This window comes from Miniopterus schreibersii (genome assembly GCF_964146895.1).
Source record: "Miniopterus schreibersii genome assembly, chromosome: 8".
In the NCBI taxonomy this organism is placed as follows: Eukaryota; Metazoa; Chordata; class Mammalia; order Chiroptera; family Miniopteridae; genus Miniopterus; species Miniopterus schreibersii.
The window spans coordinates 8,933,178-8,949,231 of record NC_138109.1 but is presented as its reverse complement, the minus strand read 5'-3'; the positions used below and the strand labels follow the sequence as shown (position 1 = coordinate 8,949,231).

The following is a 16,054-nucleotide window of genomic DNA, read 5'->3' as shown; positions in this document are numbered from 1 at the left end:
CAGATCAATGGAACAGAACTGAGAGCCCAGAAATAAACCCACATGTATATGGGAAAATAATTTTCAACACAGGAGCCAAAAACATACAATGGAGAAAGAAAAATCTATTCAATAAATGGTGCTGGGAAAATTTATTCATGCAAAAGAATGAAACTAGACTGCTATTTATCACCATAAACAAAAATCAACTCAAAATGAATCAAAGACCTAAATATAAGACCTGAAAGAATAAATTATAAAGAAGAAAACATAAGTACTTGCACTTATGAACCTTGGTCTTAGAGGAGATTTTATGAATTTGACCTCAAAGGCAAGGGAAGTAAAAGAGAAAATAAATGAATGGTACTGTATCAAACTAAAAAGCTTCGGCACAGCAGAAGGAACCATCAACAACACAAAAAGGCGCCCTGGTCGATGGCTCAGCTGGCTGGAACATTGTCCTGTACACCAAAAAGGCTGCGGGTTCAATTCCAGGGCAGGGCACACACTTAGGTAGTTCAATCCCTGGCCGGGGTGCGTAAGGGAAGCAACCAATTGATGTTTGCTTCTCTCTCTCTCTTTCTCTCTCTCTCAACATCAATAAAAAGACATATCCCTGGGTGAGGACTGAAATAAATAAGTAAATAAAGCCCAAGTCAAAACATGTCACTCCTCTGTTCTCCACTCTACAGTGGCTCCCACCTCACTTTAGAATGCACTGCAAAGGTCTTGCCCTGGCCCTAAGGCACTAGGTGATCTGGGTCCCATTACTTCTCTGCTCTTATCTCCTACTGCTCTTTTCCTGCTACTTCACTCCAGCATATCGGCCTCCTTGTGGGTCCCTGGACATGACAAGTCACAGCCATACCTCAGGGCTTTTTCACTTGCTGTTCCCACTGCCTGGTATGCTTTTCTCCCAGATACCTCCCTGGCTGGATTCCCCACTTCTTTCAGATCTTGGCTTAAAATATCACCTCATCAGAGGCCTTCTCTGATCACCTTATATAAAGCAGCAATCCCTCAGCTCCCCAACACTATCACTTTACCCTGCTTTTGTGGACATTATGTATCTACTTGCCTATTTGTTTGTTTATTCATTTATTTTCATCTATTTCTTCCCATCAGAATATAATCCTTGAAAGCAAGGACTTTTTCTGTTTTATTTAAGGCTGACTACTTAGTTCCAAGAATTGTGCTAGGCATGTAGTAAAGTGGTCAATTTTAACATCAGAACATAAGCCCTTGGCCCTGGCTGGGTACTCACTTGGTTAGAGCACTGTCCCAATATGCCAAGGTTGGAGGTTTGATGCTCCAGTCAGGACACATACAAGAATCAATCAATGAATGCATAAATAAATGGGACAACAAATCAGTGTTTCTCTCTCCCTTCCTCTCTCTCTAAAAATCAATAAAATAAAATAAAAACTTAGAACATAAGCACCAGTATATACCAAAATATTCTATATATAATAGGTGTGTAGAATAAGTTTGTTGGTGAAAATGATTATTTACCAATGAAAAGAGACTAAAGTGTCATCAGAAACATCAATGAACAAAAGAACACTGGCTGCCACTCCACCCAACCAGAAATTAATTTCATAACCCAGTTCCCTAAGGTAGGAAAAATGCTCCAGGGAAAGGGACAGAACAAGAATCCTGAACCAATTAACAGGGCAAGAGTTTGTCTAGAAGTTTCCCACTCCCTCAAAGGAAGTTTCCTACTCCCTCAAGAGAAGCTCTCTACTATCCTAACTATGCCTATTTTGCAGCAGGGGTTACCATGAAAGTGAAAGTGAAAGGTCTCACTAAGATTCCTTTCCATCCAGTCACTCCTATGCCTGGAACCCAGTCCCCAGACACTATCTCTGGTTGCCCTACTGCTCGATCTTCCAAAAGAACCTTTCTCTAACCATTATCCAGCTACCACTGGTGACCAAGACTGCTGTTCTCCTCTCCAGTGGCTCCCATCTTAGAATAAAATGCACTCCAAAGGTCTTGCCATGGTTGTTCTAAGGCCCTCTGGGCACTCACTGCTCAAGTTTCTTTTATTTCATTAGTACTTCCCACTTCCTTGGTCAACATCAACCAATAAAATACTGGCACACAGAACCCTAGGGATAAGAGCTAGTTATCAATCGAAAGGTTTTTTTAAATCTGTTTATTCTGCTTTGCTTTTTAAAGGTTAAGTCAGTCACTGCCTCAACCAAAAAGTAACTTTCTCAAGAGACATTCAAGTACAATGAAAATAACCCAGGTTTGAAATCTCGTTCTACCATTTACTACCTGTGTGAATTTGGAAAAGCTATTGAACCTCTCTATGCTCATTTCCTCATGGTGATAATAACAGCACTTACCTCACGGGGAAATAACATATGTCAAACAGGACTGGGCTACAGTAAGTACTCAGTAAATGGTAGCTAGGCCTATTACAGGTTGTCAACTTCATGCAAAGATTTTCCTCCATTACACTGGCTGGTTGATTAAATGAGAAACCATGTGAAATACTTAGCGTAATATATGGTTCATAATGGTCATAAACAAATACTGACTTTCCTCCTTCTCTCGTAATGGTGGAAAAATTGCAGACTTCATAAACTACCCAATGCTATCAGTGTGGGCAGGTTTCACTTCACAACCTACTTACCATTTAGGTAATTTAAGCTTTCAGTCAATGCTTCCGGCTGCTCCCCCCAATGGTGGTTGTCCTGGAAACAGTCACTCACTATCTTTCAATGGCATCTGCCTCTTGACCTGGTCAGAAGAGGAAAGAAGAAATAGGTAAAACATAAATTGCACTAAGACTGAGCAAGGTGAACCAAAGGCCTGTCCCAAAGACCATCATATACAGTGTAGTGTCAGAAAAGAGACAAAGCAGAATGTGAGTTCAGATGCTACTGACTCTGAAGAAAGCCGGCTATCTCTTTCCCAGGGGAGAGGAGGAATTTGACTCCAGGAGATGTCCCCTTTCCTAAAGGATGATATGGTCCCAGTACAGACTACATTGTTTTTCCTTAAATTAACAGACCTATACATTCCTCAATAGTCTAAAAATCCATATATGAAATCTTAAAGCTGGGAAGGATCTCAGAAATCAACTAGTTAAATGCCCTCATTTTAAGAAAGGAACTGAAGCTTGGAAAGGGTGAGTTACACAAGTGCATAGAACTAAAGCTGGGATTCTACTAAAAATAAGATGTTCTGGAAGGTGGATAAGAAAAACAAACATCAGTTGGCTATCTACCACACCCCATGCAATGTGTTTTATGTTTTAGATAAGATAATAACACAATAATGTTACCCCTTATAGATAAAGAAACTAAATTTCAAGAAGTCAAGTGATTTGTCCAAGGTCTTACAGCTTGCTAGTAACTAGACAGTCAGAATTTAAATCCAAGTTTGTCTGGCCTAAAAAGGCACTTCACCACTCTCATTGGGTTGCCTTCTAGACTGGGTCTTCAAAAGGGCCCCCAACAACCCATTATTGATTAAAACTAAAAATAGAGCTTCTCTGACTGCAAGCTTACCCTTCAGTTTTGTAACAAGTCGTCTTCCTACGAGAGCGCTGAAAAGCGTAATAACCCATTGAAACTTACCCCTAATGTAAGTTACTGAAGGTGGAAGATCTGGGTCAAACTTCTGTCTATCCTAACCTTGAGGAAGAATGGAAAGACAACTAAGCTAGTGATAAAACTACAGCTTTTGTACATGGTCTTACACTCAAACCATCCCCCTCTCCTTCCATCACAACTGCCCACCCCTCCCCTTCCATATCTTGCAAACCACGTTTTGACCTCCTAGGAAGGATGCTGGTCCCCTAAAGATGATTTCCACTCCTCTACCACCAATACCATAACATACATACACAGAATCTATCCCTATCTCTATCCCCCTAGAGAGCTAGAAGACTAGCATTAAGATGGAGAAATATTTTTATAATCGCTTTTTTAAAAAGATGAGGGCCTGAAGCCTTGAGTCAATAAGACCTGAAGAGAAAAGAATTCTTGATAAGCAATGAAAATAGGTAGGGAAAAAAATAGAAAAAAGGACCTGTACCAGGGGCAGCACCCAAGGGATGGCCTGAGTGTGTGTGAAAGAAGCTTTGGCTCTCTCTCTCCCACACACGCACTTTTAAAAAGACTATTCTAAGTAAAATAAGTGATTGCTATTCAAACACCTTCAGAACTGGTCCACAGACCTTCTTCTGTCCTGCCTTCTCCCATCACCTGTCCCCTGTCCCTTTACCCCTTTCCACCAACCTTACACACACACATACTTTCCTCCACATAGACTAGAACTTCTCCCACATACAAATTCTGAACTCTAGGAAGTGGCCCCATAAATCTGGCCTATCTCCACTAAGGTCTCTGCAGCCCTAACAGTGAAAGTAGCACCCCTACTCACAGCTACTGCCCCCACCACCTACTTGCCAAATTTACTGGCATATTACTAAGGCCCTGGGGGCTATCCTCAAACAGGATAAAATGTACTGCCCAAAATCAAACAAACAGGAACTCCGGGTGATTCTGATTTGTTTTCAACTGTCTACGTTCTCTCCTATTTCTCAGGGGCGGAAACAAGCAGCAAATGATTTCTTTCCTCTGCTTCTCAATGACTTACTTCTTGTATCCTCAGCGTACCAGCCTTCCGTCCCCAGAAACAAGAGGATGGCTGTAAATATCCTCAAACTCTTTAGTGCTGCTCCTTCAGAGAGTTTCCACCCTGACAGATCCACCCATATCACTTCCCTCAGGCATCTTTTCTGTGCTTCTTGTTACTGTTGGTGGTGATGGTATGCATGTGTCTGTCCATGGAGAAGCAGAAATGAAAGGACCCTTACAGATTATGGACACACCAAACGCCTCATTTTCCAGAGGAGGAAGTGAGTCCCAGAGAGGAAGAAAAAAGACTTACTTGCCCAAAGTTGCAGAGCATGTTAAAGTCAATACGACTGAGTCCGCCTGAGATAATTAACAAGCCACACTGAACAAATGCACCAGTCCATCCTCACTTGCCTGCTAAAGGTTAAAGCTCTCTTAAATACGTATCACTTTTTTCCCAAAACACTTTGATAAGAGATAAAAATATTAGTAGGGAATTCTGCTTCCAATATAATCTTCCCGTAGATAACAACTATAAAATCTGGATAACAATTTTTAAACATCTTAAGTTCCAACTAAAAAAAAACAAACCCTATGTTTCAGGTTGGATCCCCAGTTGGGGCGCATACAGGGGTCAACCAGTGAATGCATGAATGGGTGGAGCGGCAGGTCGATGTTTCTGTCTGTATGTCTCCCTCTCCCTTCCGCTCTCTCTAAAATCAATCAACAAATAAAAATTTAAGAAATAAATAAATAATAAAAGCCCTAGGCTTTCTGTCCATGCGAACCAAAGACAGAGCCCAGAGCAGCCACAGATAATAAGCCACAAAAGGAGAGTCCCAGGTTCCATGTAGAAACTGCCCAAATCTCTAGCTGACCCCTGAACCAAGTATGCACTGCGCAGAATCCAAGGACCTCAGCAAAGGACAAAAGAACTAGACTGAGATTTGAACTGCCACCCACCACAGGTAAGACAGAGTTTGCTGTTTTAACCAAGTTAACTGCCCACTAAAATGAAAACATCAATGGAAACCAGAGTCTCCATAACATAACACTCACATTCATTTACGTTAAAGCTACAAACCCAAATTACATTTAGAACTAGAAAGTAAACCCCTTTGCAAGGTTAAAGATAATCAGAGGACAAGTCCAAGATAACCCAGATGTTGGAATTATCAGACAAGGATACTAAAGCAGCCATTGTAACTAAGTAGAGAAATTTTTAAAAAATTTTAAGTGGCAATTTTTTTTCCTTTTTATCAAATTTATTGGGGTGGCACTGGTCAATAAGATTATATAGGTTTCAAGTGTACATTTCCAAAGTGGCAATTTTAGAACAGAAAAGCAGTATCTGAAATTTTAAAAATAGACTGAATGAGCTTAAGAACCAGAATGGAATTGACAGAGAAAAGAGACACGGAAACTTGAAGGTGGATCAATAGATATTATCTGAGCTGAAATAACTCTGGGTCATCTGCAGTCTCTAGAACCACCACCCTCAGGCCTTTCAGGTGAGTGTACACAATGATAAGTTTACTTTCTGGTGTCAGAAAAACTGATCTGAGAACCAGAATGATTAGGGATCATGAAGAAACCATTACCTGCAACTCTGTTGGGACTGGTCACCCCTCATCTATTAATTAACCTCTTGAGGCGATCCAGATATAAGCAAAGAAGAAAGGGTAAAGGTGGGAAATGAGAAGGCAGGATAAAAATTTAAATCTGAAATAACCATAATATCCTAGGTCCTAGAAATCAAATCTAGTGCCTCATTGTGTATATTGAGAAGCAGGAAACAGTTGTTTTTTCCTCTATAATTGCTGAGGTAGCATCCTCAGTATTGTTCAGAAAAAAAGCCAGAAGGGATTTTAAAAAGTTTTTTCTGCCCTATGCAGTCTCTTCACCAAAAAGCCAGCCTGGTAAACAAGCTGAAGACAGCAGGATGGGGTGGGACCAATCAATCAGTGGGTCTGGGGCTGAAGAGTGCCAGCAGCCTGGTGAGAGCCAACCCAGTGTCACCTAGGCTGGTAAACGCAGCTAATCTGAATGCCATCACTGACCAGCTTCCCACACTCAAGTCACTTCATGCTGGAGTTCAGGACACTCTGTAAAAGTGGAGGAAGAAACATAAGCTGCTGAAGACATGTCAATTTCTCTAAGCCCTGCCTTTTTTTCTCTCTCACCTCCCACCTCACCTGCGTACAAGGGAAGAGAATTCAGAGCAAGTGCTCTTTTCTGGGAAACAGAGAAAGAAGAGATGCCTCCTAAGTGTAAAAAACCTTGAGCCAGGAGTTCTGCCACTAACATACTGTCAGACCTCAGAAAAAGTCTTTTTTTATACTCTCTGGGTCTCAGTTTCATCAGATGAACAAAAAAGACAGACTAAGGTCCTTTCCAATAACAATATGTATGACATCTTGAGCTTCCAGTCAAGATAGCAGAGTATAGGTAAACATGGCCACATCAAAATTACAAATGAACTACAGAACAAACGCCCTAGCAAGTTTGGCTCAGTGGTTAGAGAGCCAGCCTGTAACTGAAGGGTCCCGGGTTTGATTCCGGCCAAGGGCACATACCTCGGTTGCAGGTTCGATCCTGAACTCCAGTCGGGGTGCATGCGGGAGGCAACCAATCAATGTCTCTCTCTCACATCAATGTTTCTCTCTCTCTCTCTCTCTCTCTCCCCCTCCTCTCCACTCTGAAAAGCAATGGAAAAAATATCCTCCAGGGAGGATTAAAATTGAAAATGAATCAACCTCCAGCCCCTATCAGCTAATAACCTTGTCACCAAGAAGCAACATTCACACCATCATCTTCCTAACTCCAAATCTAACAATATACCAGCTTTCTCTCCCTACTGTTAGAATGAAGAGTCCTTGTTGGTATGTAAAGTACAACCTTTCCTATCTATTATGGATCCAATCCCCTTATCTTCATATGCAATTATCCCTACTCTCTCTTACATCATCATTTTTCTCTTTAACTCATGCCCATCACCATACAAACATGCTACTTGAAGTACGGTCTACAAACCAGCACTGGCTCACAAACTGTTACCATGAGAAGTACAGAAATTGAGAGTAAGCATTTAGACATTTGTGTACCAAGAGGACATTGCTGCAACATCCAAGCAGATGACCAGTGAACTTCTCAAACAGGGTCTAAACGAGTAAGAGTGTTGAACTCACAGTGAGTGAGTCACAGGTGGAGTCAGCTACTTACAAATCAGATATAGTGGTACCACATGTAGGCCCCAGACAGATTAGAAAAAAATTAATTGGTCCTGCATCACAGATAGCTTGAGAAGCCATCCTCTAGAACAGTGCTTCTGAAACTTGAATGTGCATAAAAAGTAGCTGGGGCCTGGCTGGAGTGGCTCAGCGGTTGAGCATCAACCTATGATCCAGGGGATAGCCGTTCAATTCCCAGTCAGAGCACATGCCCGGGTTGCAGACTTGATCCCCAGTGAGGGCGTGCGGGAGGCAGCTGATCAATGACTCTCGCATCATTGATGTTTCTCTCTCTCTCTCCCCATTCCTCTCTCTGAAATAAATAAAGACTTTTTTTTTTTTAAAAAAAGGCAGCTGGGGATCTCATTAAAATGCAGATTGTGATTCAGTGGGTTTGGGGTAGAACCTGAGATTCTATATTTCCAACAGGTTCCCAAGTTGATCCAGAGGCCACATTTGAAATCAAGATTCTAGAATTTCCTATCTTAAAAACAAAACAAAACACAGAAATAATAAACTCTCTCAATCTCATATTTCCTCCCAGCTACTTCAACCCCAGCGTCTCTGCTTCTCTTCACAGCAATACCTCTTGAAACAGTAATCTATACTCTTCATTTCTTTACCTCTCATTCCCTCAGTTCACTCCAATCAGGCTTTACCCTCAACGCATCACTAAAACTGTTCATCAGAGGTCTCAATATTGCCAAATTCTGTAGCAATATTCTTTAACCTGTAAACAGCATTTAACACAAATATCCACTCTTTCTCCATCAAAACACTTTTCCTCCTTGGTTTCAGGATATCATACTTTCCTGATTTCCTACCCACTCCACTGGCTTATCCTAGTCTTCTATGCTGGCTTCTTCTTTGCCTGGCCCGGGCCAGTCCTAGGACCTCTTTTCCTTATCTGTACCCTCCCTTATTTGGGTAATCTCATCCAGTCCCATGGTGTTTAATATCAATGACTTCCAATTTTTTATCTCCAGCATTTATCTCCTGGAACTCCAGAAGCATATCCAACAGCACACCTAACATCTCTACCTAGATGTCAACTGACATCACATATCCATACATTCTCATATTCTCGATGGCATTTACCTTCCACCCTTCTCTGGGCCAAACCCATTCCTCTTCAAATCTTCCTCTATCTCAGTTCACAGCACTACCATTCATCAACTTGCCCAGGCCAACTGTCTGGAATCATTCTTAATTTTTCTTCCCCTCATATGCCACATGGAAATCCATCAGCAAGTCCTATCAATTCTACTTTCAAATTTTCTTGAATCTGTCCCTCTGCTCTCTGCACCCATTAAATATCCTAGTCCAAGCTACTGAACTCTCACTCTACCTACTACAATAGCCTCCTTAATCCTCCTTGCTACCAACTGTCCCCATATAGACCACTCTCCAAACAGGCAAATTAAATTTATAAAAATTTTATCAGATCAAGACTCTATCTTGCTTTAAAACAAAATACTTTTAATGGCTTTCCCTTTCACTTAGAATAATCCAAAGTCCTCACCATAGCCTCCAAAGCCCTACATGATCTAGCCCCCAACCACCTCTCTGCCCTCACCCCCTACCAGGTCCCTTCCTTACTTCCCGTTTCTTGTACACACTGTATTCATTCTTGCCCCAGGGCCTTTGCACTGGCTATTCCCTTTGTACAGCTGGCTCCTTTTTGTCAATGAAGGGAAAGCTTAAATTTTACCACCTCTGTAAACACCTGACCAGCCAATATAAAGTACCTCTCAACTTCTAACACATTGCCCTGGTTTATGCTCACCTTAGCACTTAACCCTGTCTGATATTTTATGTATTTGTTTATTGCTTGTCTCCTCCTCCCCATCCCTACCTCCACCTTCTGTCTAGCTTATCACTATATCCCCAGTGCCTAGAACAGTGCCTGGCTGACAATAGATGGGTCTATAGCACAGGGGAATGATCTGGGATGGAGATATAAATTTATGAGTCACGTGCACAGAGGTGTGGTTACTAAAGCCAGTGAGGTGGATGAGATTACCCAGGGAGAGTGTCTACTATGAGAAGAGAAGAGGGCCTGGGACAGTAGAACATTTAATAGCTATAGAAGGGAGGATGAGCCTGTAAAAACAACAGAGAAGTAGCAGGAAGAATAGAACACTTATGTCACTGGAACTATGAGAGAGTTTCTGGAAGGAAGGAGTGGTCGAGAGTGTTCACTTCACTGAGAAAATTAAAGACTAAAAATGTCTGTTGAATTCAGCTTCATGGAGGACATCAGTGATCTTACTTTGAGGTGTTACAATGAAATGATAGGGTCAAAAGCCAGACTGGAGCAGACTACATGGAGTGAGACAATAAATACAGACAGCTTTTTAGAAGTTTGGCTATTTAAAAGCAATGGTGATGGATCAAAGAGAATATAGGACTGAGGAATTCTAGTTGTTTTGTCTGTTTCTGTTTAATGGGGGTACTATCCTAGAACTGCAACATGTACGAGCTGCAAGTCCTAGTAGTTTCAAGTCACCCAAAGGTCCTTTTTATCCTCATATCTAGCTTAGGCTGCCACTTTCCTCGGACTAATCTGTAAATGCCCAGAGTATCAATCTAGAAGTCTTGTGTTTATAAAGACATCTCCCTTACAACAGTGGAGATGCCCTTCTATACATTTTCCCTTGGTGCTGTCAGGAACAGAATACAGGGCTGTACAAACTAGAGGGCCTGAGCTAGTTTTCTGCTGCCATTTTAATTTCAAAGCACATTTCAGGGGAGTCATTGTTATTTCTACCCCTAGTAAGAAGTTTCTTTCCATTTCACGGCCTCTAGAGAATTTCTCTTAGTCTCTATTCCATACTCCCTCTCCTCCCCGACTGCTGCCCAGGCAACATACTATAATGAAAAGAGTGCACATGATCCCAGAAGCCAGGAAATCTGGGTTCTCACTATAACAGCTTAGGTGATTCAACGTCACAATCTCAGTTTCTTCAAGTGTATATAAAGATTATAATATTTTCATGGGGCTGATATAAGGATTATATGAAAATATACAATAAGTGCCTAACCACATAAGGCCGGGTATAAAATATGTTCTATAAATATTAATTCAATTTTCTTCTCATCACCATTTTGATTTAAGCCTTACATTCTTTGCACATTTTTATTTCATTTCGCTCTCCTTCTAAGTGTACTAGGAAACCCTTGAGAAAAAAACGTTGAGAAATTAACTTGCCCAGTTCCAGCAGAAATGATTTCAAAGAAATATTAAAAGAAGTGGATGGGTAGGTGGGGCCAGGGGTGTAACCAAGCAGCATCTGAAAAGGCAGGGAGGATACTGGAGTCAGAAGAAATAGGCTCCCTGCCAGGTTCTGCGTGTTTCCCCTCATCCAAGTTCCATCCTGTAGCTATGGCTGTATCTCTTTATCTCATTCTTTTGGTAAGTCATGCTTAACAACAAGTCTCGAGTCAATGTCTTCAGTATTAAAAACAAACAAAACAGTACTCACACTCACACACATACTGGGCAGTACAAAGGGCAATGGAATCCTGAGTCCCAGGACTGTCTGTCCAATTTACTGGTTGTGATCCTTGTAAAATTACTCTAATTCTAAGAAGTTTCCTCATTTGGGAAGCAGAAATGACAATATGTCCTGACTACAAGATGGTAGGGATCAAATGAAATAATGTATATGGAAGTACTTTGTACACTATAAACATGATTATTGTTATATTTTAGGTATACACAGAGTCTACCTTTGGCCAGTTTAGGAATAAATTTTACTGAGAAAAGTCCTCAGTTCTGGGTTACTCTATCCTATGATCCAAGGTTACCTGTGTCCAACTCAAGTCTTCCTGTCCCTGACAACTGAGAAATTTATATTCTTTCTAATTTCACTTGATTCCCTTTTCATAGTGAGGTTCTTGAACTTCTCTGACTAAACATCGATGTGAGAGAGACACATTGACTGCTTGCCTCCCGCACACACCCCAGTTGGGGCCGGGGATCAAACTTGCAACTCAGGTACATGCCCTTGACAAGGAATCAAACCCACTACCCTTCGGTCTGAGGGCCAACACTCTAACCACTGAACCACACCAGCCAGGGCAAAAAGTCCTTAAGTTTTAAAGATACATATTAAAATGCTTACATATAAAATGGTATGATATCTGGAATTCGCTTCAGAATAATACAGGATGGGGTTAAGTAGAGATGAAATAAGATTCGTCATGAGTTCATAACTGCTAAAACTAGATGGGTACATGGCAGTTCACTATGAAGTTTCCTTTTGTATAAATGTGAAATTCCCTATAACAAAAAGTCCAGGGGAGCAGGAGGAGTAGGGTAAAAATCCAAGAGCTTAAGGGTCCTTGTAGTTCCTACAATCTATGATCCCAGTAACTCAAAGCCTATGCTACAGCTACTCTGACTTTCCCCTGGTTTCCTGAACTGGATATACCATTTCAGTACATGCCAGTGACCAATGTTATCACTTTCCCACAAAAACTCCGTTAAGCACTTATATCTGATGAGTTACTTAAAATAAGATTATTTGGACAACTGGCCCTAGTAGGTAAAGAGAATAGAGTGACATGATGGCTAATTGCTAGAAGGTACTTAGCACAAATTAGGAAGAACCACCTAGGGCTTCCTACTGCAGAAATCCATTAACTGTTACACTTTACTATGGCTTGCCTTAAGACGCACCAGCCTCTGGCCAGCATAGGTATTTCAACATTTCCTCCCTATGCTGCGTAGAGTTAATTTTTTAATCCCTAAGGTTTTCTTTCATTAAGCCTCAATATCTCAATTGCTGTGAATGACCTACTTTCCAATTTCTAATTTGTTCAGCTAATTTTAAAAAATCTCATGGTCTATAGTTCTACAAGAAAAGAACTTCAACAGGGAAGAAATCATATCTGTTTATTCCCCCCTCAGAGTCTCCGATTCTTAGGTTAAAAAATCAACTTTTATGTTCCTACTAAACAAGAAGATACACACAATAAAGTGAAACTGAGATAGACAAATACAAACTTACTAACTGGTTCCCACACCCTTCCTTGGGGTACACCACCACTGCTACTGCCACATCCCCCTCCTACTGTACAAGATGTCCATGATCTAATCTGGCATAACTTCAACACCCACAAATTATTTATATTCTATAGCCTACCCTTTACCCTCTCTTTAAGAATAGTCTTGAGGCCTGGCCAGCTAGCTCAACTGGTTATAGCTTTGTCCTGATATGCCAAGGTTGCAGGTTCCATCTCCAGTTAAAGCACATACAAGGATCAACCAATAAATGCATAAATAAGTGGAACAACAAATCAATGTTTCTCTCCCCCACCCTTCTCTCTCTAAAAATCAGTATTTTTTTAAAAAGAATAGTCATGAGATATACTCTGAGAGTTTTTACCTGTGGCTAAATATTAGAAAGACCTGGAGACTATCAGACAACTGACCCAATTTTTTTTTTTAATATATCTTTATTGATTTGAGAGAGAGGAAGGGAGAGGGAGAGAGAGATAGAAACATCAATGATGAGAGAGTCATTGATCGGCTGCCTCCTACACGCCCCCAACTGGGGATGGAGCGCACAACCCGGGCATGTGCCCTGACTGGGAATCGAACCACGATCTCCTGGATCCTAGGTCGATGCGCAAACCGCTGAGCCACGCAAGGCCAGCCAACTGACCCAGTTTCTACAAGTCAGTTACATATACAAGCAGGGAAAGAGAGACTGCTCTAGATGTAAAGAAACTTAAAAAACAATGTACTCTGTGGACTCTGGATGGATCCCTATTCTAACAAATTAACTGCAGACATTTTTGAGACAATCAGGAAATTTGATTATGACCTAGGAATTCAATTATTAAGGATTTGTTAATTTCATTAAATTTGGTAATGGCATTTGGTTATGTGAGAAAATGTGCATGTTTAAGGATGAATATGGAAGTGTACTGGGGTAAAACAATGACATGTTACCTTGGATTTGCTTTAAAATTCTTCCAACAGCCCTAACTGGTGTGGCTCAGCAGTTAGAGTTGGCTTTCGGACCAAAGAGTCACAGGCTTGATTCCCAGTCAAGGGCACATACCTGGGTTGCAGGCTCAATCCCTGGCCCACCAGGGCCATGTGTGGTAGGCAACCAATCAATGTCTCTCTCACATCGTCTCTCTCTCTCTCTCTCTCTTTCTTTCTCTCCCTCTCTCTCTCTCTCTCTCTCTCTCCCCTTCCCACCCTCCTTCCACTCTCTCTAAATAAATAGTCTTCAACAAATAAGAAAAAGGAATAAAGCAAATGTAGCAAAATCTTGAAAATTATTGAATGTAAATATATGTAGGTTCACTGCATTAGCCTTCCTAGTTTTGTCAATGTTTGAAACTTTTCATAAAAAAATTTTTTAATGCTGGCACCTAGTACAATACAAAACTGTTTATCAGTATCTACCCAAAGCTGAACATATGACCCAGCAATCCCATTCCCGAGAGATGAATGTGTATGTCCACCAAAAGACATATACAAGACTAAGAATGTTCATGGCAGCTTTGCCATAGAGCTATAACTGTCCCAACTCTGCATCAACAGTGAATAATTGTGGTACATCCAAACAATGAAATATTACACACAACATGGATGAATATCCAGATATGATGTTGAGCAAAAACTCCAGACCCAAAAGAGTGCATGCTATTTGATTCTATTTATATGAAACTCCAGAACAGATAAACTAATCAATGGAGACAGAAGTCAGAATACGTGGTTACTTGAGCAGCGAGTACCGATGTGGAAGAAGCACAAGGAAGCATTCTTAAGTTCTGGAGATGTTCTGTATTTTGACCTCATGTATATCTTGATGTGAGTAGTCTTCATATGACTGTGTACATAAAAATTCATTTCTGAAAAATTTGCGTATTATACTGTAAGATATATCCCAATAATGTATAAACAAATATGGAAGAAAAAAATCAGAATCTTATCAGTATTTTATAAAAACACTAAACACCATTCTAATGTGCAGCCAATGTTAAGAACCATTCTTCTACCTCAACAAGCTCAAACTTAAGACTCCCAGGTCTTCCTACTTCCATTCTATTCCAATAGTAACTGTGAGACAAATAAGAACAGAAGCTTGAAAAGATGCTCTTTGAAATGTGTTAAGGATCCAAGGCGAGGGAGGAAAGTCAAGGTTGGTGCTCATGGAACTGACTAGCTATGGTAGTGACAGGCAAACTGCTTCTCTTCTCTAGGCCTCACAGCTTGTAAACAAGATCTCAGCATGTAAACAAAGTGTGGAGAGGAAGTTGAGAGGAATCAAGTAAGAACAGGCCCTTTAAGAACCTCGGCTTATCTCTAGCACAGCACTTATTATTCTGTTTTATAATTATCTACTTGTTTAGGAGCCCACAAATCTTCAGCTCCTAAAAGGCCAGAATTATGTATTTCATCTGTGAATCCAAGCACATGCACAAAACATGGCACACAGTAACAGTTCAGTAAATGTTTAATGGTTAAATAGCTGAAAATTATGAGTGCCTTATTTATGTTCTTTTACATATAAATATAGATTTATAAGAAAGAATAACTCATCTCCCACATGTACCACCCCTTTCAAAAACATTGAATATTATTATTTTCCTTATTAACACCTACTAAAGAAGTCCAGGTTCTAGGATACCCACAATCATCCAAAAGGCTCCTTAAAGATGTCCTACCAGAGGCCTCAAAAGTCCATGCCTCCTACTCCATAAATAATATACCTCCTAATAATAATGCTTATGTATTATTTCATAGTACAAAATGCTTTCACTACCATAATCTCAATTACTCCTCACAACTCTATGAGGGGGTATTATCAAACCCATTTTATATGTAAAGAAACAGGCTCATATTTTAAATGCTTTGCTGACCTAAGGCATACTGAAAGCAACTAAAGCAGGACTTTCGTTTGTAGCCTCTTTCTTCAGTGCCCATGAGGAGAAACAGGAACTTCACCACCCCCACTCTCCTGGTCTCCCCAAAAGCTGTTTTGCTTTACTGAGCTACCTCTTAAGTTTTCCTTGTTCCCATGAGAATCAGTTATACAGATTATTTAAGCAAAAAATAAGGCCAGCCCAAGGAGAAAAATCCCAAAACTTCAAACAGCCACATTCAAAAGCTGCTGGCTAACATCCTTGTGAATAAAGCTAAAGAAATAAAAGCAAAACTTGCTCCAGCAGGAAGGTGTAAACCTTACTGACCAAGTAGCACTCAGGTAGGTAGATATGCAC

The 16,054-nt window shown here is 40.6% G+C and overlaps 1 protein-coding gene across 1 annotated transcript in view; it reads right to left on the bottom strand.

The window, feature by feature from the left end:
- Nucleotides 1-16,054, bottom strand: part of LUZP1 (leucine zipper protein 1) — a 64,205-nt gene that overhangs the window by 19,354 nt on the left and 28,797 nt on the right. Inside the window, exon 2 of the mRNA XM_081144892.1 lies at nt 2,624-2,730. The gene's annotated coding sequence lies outside the window, so the exon portion shown is untranslated. The remainder of the gene's footprint in view (nt 1-2,623; nt 2,731-16,054) is intronic.